Raw genomic sequence first — 7728 nt, forward strand, 5'->3', positions numbered from 1 at the left:
CTCCATTATGACAAGAATGTGTCCAGATCCTGCCAAATAGATATCCCCTGTGGGAGCAAAACTGCCCCCAGTTGAGAAGCCCTGGTGTATGACATATCTCTGCCTGGAACGCTGTCGCCCTTGCCTGTCTGGCCAGCTCTTGAAGTCTTTCTTAATTCTCAACTCTGGGTGATCCTCTGTTATTCCTAGAGTGCTCCATGCAGACCTGGTTAAAGCAACTGTCTTGCCTTTCCACATGTTTCTGTCTGCACCCTTACCTCTCTCTTACACTGGAAGTGTTCCAGAAAGAGGCACGTGTCTCTGCATCTCTGTTTCCCCCATATTGAATGTTCATTGTGCTTGGAAGGCAGGACCGACCCGGGTCAAACTGTGAGGCCCCCACATGAGGCCCTGCAAACGAATGCCTTATTACCAGGAAAGGTCTTGTCCCCATACCTCAGTAAAGCCCAGAGCTGGACTGGGCTTTACATGGACCCCCAAGCCTTCTTCTGTACCCCTGGCCTGAGGTCAGCAATGCGAGGAGTGTGGGCAGCTTCTGAGATCTCCTTTCCCTGGGCTAGTACCCCCAAGCTTGTTCTGTGGCTCCCCAGGCCCTTGACCGTCTTAAAGAAAAGGTCTCATGGTCATCGATGCTCAGGAAAATTTGTCCTCTTCATACCCCTCCCAGGAATTCACAGTGCCCATTAGAAAAGATGAAAGATTTGTTCACCATTATTTAGATCGCTTTTCCCCCCAAACTTATAAGACCATGGAATCTAAAGCATCTAAGAAGTTTGTAATATTATTAAACATATTTTAGGAAACATTAACTCAAATTCATACCCTAAGGTCATCTTCTGGGGCAGCAGTTGCACACAGACCCATGTTTTTTGTCTGTTTTTAGATTTAAATTAACATCTGTAAATCTGGAGCTTTCTCCTAAAAATGAGGTTGGGGCTTCTTAAATTCCTATTTGGTATGAATTGGCCGGAACCGAATGGCGTCTGCTGAGTTTGAAGCGGGGAAGTGCTCTCCCAGCTCGCCCAGATCCCCACCATTCTCTGCTACCCCCCAAAGGGAGCTAAGGGTCAGACGCCTTTTACTATATGCTTATGCTCTCATTTTCTCTGTAAGAAGAGAAAGACTGCTCTCTTGGAAATAGGGATAAAGACCCGTAGGCTTGGAGGCTGTGTTTCAAGAGAAAAGTGGGAGCCGGCATCTTGAGTTTCTTACAGTCATCCTCCATCATCCATAGGGGATAAATTCCAAGACCCCCTAGTGGATGCCTGAAACCGTGGATGATACTGAATCCTATATGTGCTATGCTTTTCTCCTATACATACATTTATAAATTGGGCACAGTAAGAGATGAACAACAACGAATAACGAAATAGAACAATTATGCCATTTCACTGTAATAAAAGTTACGCGAATGTGGTCTCCCTCTCCCTCCCTCGGAACATCCCGTTATGCCGCACACACGGCCCGGATACACTGCACAAAGGCGCGATTCACGCCCTGGGCGGGACAGAGCAGAACGGTGTGAGATTTCATCACTCTCCTCGGAGCGACATGCCATTTAAAACTTACGAATCGTTTCTTTCTGGAATGTTCCATCTCATATTTTTGGGCCATGGTTGACCATGGGTAAACTAAAACTGCAAAAAGTGCGAGGGTGGATAGGGAGGGACCCCCGCGCGTGAGTGGCATCACCTCTTCCGTGGGGGTTCACGTGCCCGCCATGGAGACAAAGCATAATCCCAGGCAAAGCTCATCAAAGGGAACAAAAGACCCTGACCCTCCAGGCCTGAACCTGCAGGTCCCCTCACTCAGGAGTCCCCCTGGAGGGGACAGACTCTTAGGACAGCCTCCTCTAAGGAAGGAGTCTTCACGGAAATGAGAAGTTTGTGAGTCGATAACGTGGATAGTTGGACACGGGGAGGTGGCCTCCTTTCCTGCTGGACCGGACGGCATGGACACAAGTAAAGAACTGGACAGTGCGGGTGTATCTAATACGCTTGTGGCAAGACTTGCTAAAGCTGTTATGGCCGTTCTGGGGGTGAGAACTGGGGTTCCCCCCAGAGGGAAGAGAAGCGAGGGATGTTGCAAAGGTTCTCGTAGGCTCAGGCCCACTGGGTCTGAAGGATATTAGTGGGCTCTGGTCCACCTCTTCTGATACCTAAACTTGGACAGATTTTTTTGCATTAAGATGCAGTGACAGGTAACCCCAAACAGGTGTAGTTTTATTTTAAAGGGTGGGAGGGGACACAAAAACTTAAGCCAATGGGGAGCGTCTATAATGGGGGAGCTATACTGGGGGCGTGGCAGAAGCCAGGATGGCTGGGAGACCATCTCGTGGGAGACCTGCTCATTCTTTGCATCCTTCTAAGCTCATGGGGCTAAGGGACCGTGGTGACGCGAATCCAGTGCTCTCGAGCTGGCCGGGTGTTGGGACCCGGTTGTCGAGAGCACTGATCATGCGTTCTTCCTGGTTCAGCCTGTCTTCACGGAACTGTCGGCTTTCCTCGAAAGAGTTAAAGTGACCGTTAACTGTGACCAGGGCAATTAAAAAGTCATTTGGGCACTTGGAGAATCATCTGGCTCCAGATTTGAAGGGGCCTCGAATAAGACCTGTGGGTCCTTTAGGGAACCAGATGACGTTGTTATTGGTGTGAAAGGAGGGTGAGGGGTCCCGGGGTCACGGGCTCACCCAGGGAAGGTAAATCTTCCTGCGCCGAGTGAAGGCCTGGCCATCGCCCCGTGATGGGGACTTTATATACAGGATCTGACTTGCGGTTCATTCAACGGTTCCTGCTTTAGCCACCAGTGCCCAGGAAGGCAGATCTGTGCAATCTCATATTCCAGGAAGTAAATGTAACAGTGTCACAGGCCAATGAAATTGACTAGTCTGACAGGAACACACAAACAACCAGGACGTGAGGCCGCTCCCCGCATCCCCCCGCCGTGTTTACTTAGGAGTACAGGTCCATTAAGTGCTCCGCGATGGCCTTCTGATAATATACCCACCTTTGCGGGGCGGCCCCGGCTAGATGTCTGCCCCCAAATGTGACAGCTGACAGTTTTGGATACACTTAAAGATAGACTTGTCGCCCACGGAGCAGAGGACAGAAAGCATACATTTTAACGTTATGGCCTCTCTAGCTCGTGCTTAGGAGCGAGTGGTTCTTCTCACTCCGAGTGTGTCAGAGCTCTCTTTCCCCGTGAGAATGTTGTAAAAGCTGGCACCAGAAATCGGGCATCCATGCTGGAGGGAGCAGCGTTTCAGCACATGTTTAAGGGTGAGATGTGTGCACTTTATCAGTGGTGTGAATTTTGAGGGATTTGAAGGTTAGGCAGAGACCTCAAATTCTTCGCTGTCTCGAACTTTGATTCTTAGGGGCCAAGTGTCTGAAAGTCGAGAGTGTGTATCATAGGTTCAAGGCCACAGCCCACCTACTAAGTCACATTTTTGTCGGTCCCCAGCAAGCACCCAAACGCTCTCTCCACCCGAACTTCACCCCTCCGTCTTGTGTGTTGCTCCCCATCCCCCACCCTGCTAAAATGACCTGTCTTTGATCTTTTACTTTCATTGATTTACTGATTGATTCATTCATTCACCTAGTTTTAACAGGGGATACTGCAGTGAAGCACTCAGGAAGCTCCCAGTTCTTGTGGAGTTGACACTTTGCGGGGAGAAACAGATAATAAATAAGTAAATCAGTTAACGAAGATCGATATATGTCATGAGTGATGAAGGCTTTGAAGGAAGTGACACAGGATGATGGGGAGGAGAGCGGGTGCGGAGGGGGCCTCATTTTAGTGGGGTGGTCAGGGAAGGCCTCGCTGAGGACGGAGCCCCGAGCTGAGATGTTGGGGGTTGGGGGCGCGGGATGTGGTTTGTAGGCAGATGCTCCATTTGGAGAGGCAGCCAAGGGCAGGTTCAGATTGGAATTGGTTTGAGAAACACCAGGAGGCCTGGGAGGCAGGAAAGGTGTGAGCCAAGGGGGCCTGTGGGAGATACGGTCATGGAACTAGGGAGGACCAAATGCACTGGGCTCTGAAGGTCATGGTGAAGGGACTGGGATTCAATTCAAGGTCGGGGGGGAAGCCGAAGGATTGGGTGAGCGATGGCGCCATGTGATCAGATGTGCATCGCATCGTGCCGTGTCTCATATTTTTAGGGCCAGTTCAGATGTAGGCTGTGCTGCGACACTATGCAGCAGAATAAACCTCTCCTGGGGTCCTGGACTCCGAGTGTGACCGTAGACGAACGGGACCTGCTCCTCCTCTCCCACCGCCTGTGAGCTTTGCGAGGGCAGGACGCCGGCCTGGTCAGCTCTGCTTCTGCACGGAGCTGTGCACACAGTACCTAGTCAATAATGTCTACCGCATCGACCTTAAGTAGTAGCTCCTGGAGGTTAGCAACGTTTGCCCGGTGTATTTTGTCAAATTCCAAAGGGCCTTTAAGAAGAGCTCTTTGATGACCAGCCGGGTTCTTGACCGAGTGGTATTAATGGATCATCCTACAGATGGCTCTACTCGCTGGGAGCCAGTTAGGGTGAACTCACCCAAAAGAATTTATTCAGATTACTTCCTGCGCTCGGTTAGTTTCCTGCAGATGAGTTTAGCATGTTTCTTAAATGTGTCAGTGTTCAGGCAACGAAAGCAAGATTAAGAGCCCAGACTCTGTGTTGCAGGTCCCAGAAAAAAAACGTATGTTTTAATGGCTGCTCCCCCAACTTCAAAATTAAACATATTACATTCTTGGGAGTACGATTTCAGCTTCTTTACATTTATGACACAAATGGAACCATTCGCCCTCGCTTCAGTCTATAAAGGCAGGACTCATTAGAAGGAGGAAATTTCCTTTATCGTTAATAGGCCACACTCACATGATAAAACCCGTCTCTGCTCCTCCCACCTCCTTCCCCAAAACTTCGATTCTCATTTTAAGCAGTTCCCACATAGACTATTTATCTTCCACATTTTCCCAACTCTCAATGGCACCATTATATCCTTTATTTGGAATCATAAAACTTTGAGAATAAAAAAGAAGCAAATTAATCCTCCTTGGGGAGCAAAGGAAGACAGATCCTGCCAGCTTTTAAATTGTAGGATTGGACTGACCTGCAAACACAGTTTTCTTTTTCAACAACTTAGCCGGTGCGGGGCAGGGGGGAGGAGATGAATGGTTATGACAGAGAATCCTGAAATAAAATGCAGAATTACGCAAACGTGTTAAAAACTGACATCGCGAAATAAAATCGGTTGAAAGCCTGAGGAATACACAAGGAAGACTGGAAGGGGAGCATGCCGAAGCCACGAACGGCTTACTCTGCTTTTATTATTCACAACGGAAAAATAATCTCGATCATGATGTGAAAACCACCATATTTGTGGATCATGCCAGATTGAAACGCTTTCAGGGAAGAAGTGTGGCCGGGACGACTGAACGCCGGCTGAAGAGGCGAGGGCTCGGTGTCCCGAATCCCGTCGCGGACGCTGGCTCGTCCTGTCCAATCGCACGAGTCACTTAACCCCCGATGACTCCTTTCCCGTCACCAGGATGGGATGAAGGAGTCGGCCTTTCCTCTCGGCCTGAGATCTGGACTCCTAACCGCCAGTGGGATAGGACGCTTTGCACTTGCCCTTTGCCCTGAGGGGTCTCAAGGTCGTTGTGCAAAAAAGGGGTAACAGTCAGTTAAGGAGCCGGCTGCCAGCGGAGCGGCGGGCGAGGAACCCCAAGGCTGCAGAGTGCCTCGGGATGCGTCTCCGGGCTCAGGTTCTAGAAACAGATTCTATGGCTGGTAAAGCCTTTACTTTAAAATTTTATTTTATTTGTCTTCCTTCTTAAATTGTGAGGTAGAGTCCCCGGATAATTTCAGAATATTTTTAAATGGAAATCATAGATCTGAGAAACAGTATACAAGCAGAATATTACAATTTCAAAGGATCTCAGAGACAGTCATCTTGTAGAGGAGGGACTCGTAGATGCAGAAAGTTTAAGTGACGTACCCAAGCTCACGGAACCATACAGCTGGCGGTAGCTGCTAGCTTCGAAACATGAATTTGACGGTAGCCTAGTCAATACAGTAATTTGAACAGGAATCGTTGCAGAAAGCTGATGACACCAGAGTTTTCTCCATAACAGTCAATTTGATAATGGATCAGAGAGATCCTAAGGCGATGTTGGATAATTTCTTTTATTGCGAAAGAAGTCATCTGAATCTTAAAGGGGGCATCATTTTCAAAAATGATGGAGGCGTAGCTGTTGATCGCGATATTTAAATTGCAATAATTTTTAAGTTTAGTTTAAATTTTTCCTCCCTCCCTTCCTCCTTCCCTCCGTCCCTCCCTCCCTTCCTTCCTCCCTTCCTATTTCTTTTTCTACCTCTCTCTTCTTTAAATTTTTTTTGTTTTTAATTTGAAGGGAAGTTCTGGAGAAAAACTGAGCAAATCTGGGCACCGTTGACCGGCGCTGAAAGAAAAACCGAGAAAGGGAAGGAGCCGATTCACCTGGTGAAGAGGCAAAGCTCCCTGTGATTTACTCTGACTTGCTAATTTTCAGAAGGAAATGAATAAAATTGATTCCAGCAAAAACTTTAAGTGGACAAATAGAAGAAAAACAGATCACGGATTGTGACTATTCAGGGCAGAGAGAAAGTTCTTAGAGAAATCTTTCCCTCAGGGAGAAATAAATATTTAGGAGAAATCACTAACTCTGAGGGTCGTTATAGCAAAGATCTCTCACAGGATGGAAGCAAACACTCCCACCAACGATTAATTCCCATTTCTAGACTTGGTGGTAGTAACATGATTAGTTATTGTGGGTTCTGGAAGAAAGCAGGAACTTTGGCAATAAAGCCCTGGCAATATGTATTTTTAAGTTCTGTGAAAGACGTGGAAAGCAACTTTTTTTTTTCATCCCGGGGACTAGAAATAATACACCTGCAAGAACAGATGAATGGCATAATGTTGGCATTCAATGGGGCATTAAACATTTTGCGCCACGTTTATGGGGTTTTCCTGTCATTAATTCTATGTAAAATAAACTTTTAAAAAATGTTTTGTTGTGTTTTTGGACCACGTTTATTTTTCACCAGCTTGCTTTTCTTTGCCGTTTTTTTTTTCTCTTTGCCAGGTTTTCATGTCTATTATGCGCGCTTGCATCCGTCATCCCCTTGGCTGATTTCCTAAGCGGCCTCCCTCTGCTGGAGCCTTCCCTTTTCCTTCCCCGACCCCCTTGCCATTTTTTCTTTCGTTCCTGCTGCACGTGTTCGGACCCATGTCAGGCCGGATGTGGTCGGTTCCGCTGGCCGCGGTCGCTGTGGTTTGCCTGTGGCGCCCTGGGATTGGCAAGGCCTGGGACAGGCTGTCCAGGAGCTGCAGAGCTTGGGGCCACCTGAGCCTCTCTGTTAACAGGGCGTCCATTCTACAATGGACTGCGATGGCAAGGCCTTGCGTTTGTTTCTTCCTCGTTCAACTTGGGCCTTCCTCCTTAAATGTGTCTGGCTCCGTTGAAAAAGCTGCTTTTCCCATAAGCAGTGCACATGCCTTTCTTTTTCAATCTGGTCAACTTTACAGCTAAGGGAGAGAGGGTGGTGTGTTGGATGGAGCGATGCAGGCAGAATCAGGGAACCTGGCCCTTCGTCCTGGCCGCCACCCACGGGCCCCTGTGTGATGTCGGGCAAGCCACCGAACTCTCTGAGGTGCAGTTTTCTGAGAGCTTTGGGTGAGGTCGGTGGGTCG

General features: G+C 48.3%; 1 long non-coding RNA gene across 1 annotated transcript in view; it reads left to right on the forward strand.

The window, feature by feature from the left end:
* LOC112485518 overlaps positions 1 to 6474 on the forward strand; it is a 113589-nt gene extending 107115 nt beyond the window's left edge. The window contains exon 4 of the long non-coding RNA XR_003048498.1: positions 6410 to 6474. This is a non-coding gene — a long non-coding RNA (uncharacterized LOC112485518). The remainder of the gene's footprint in view (positions 1 to 6409) is intronic.
* The last annotated feature ends 1254 nt before the right edge of the window (positions 6475 to 7728 follow it).

The sequence above is a fragment of the Pteropus alecto genome, unplaced genomic scaffold (genome assembly GCF_000325575.1).
Source record: "Pteropus alecto unplaced genomic scaffold, ASM32557v1 scaffold5, whole genome shotgun sequence".
Classification (NCBI taxonomy): domain Eukaryota; kingdom Metazoa; phylum Chordata; class Mammalia; order Chiroptera; family Pteropodidae; genus Pteropus; species Pteropus alecto.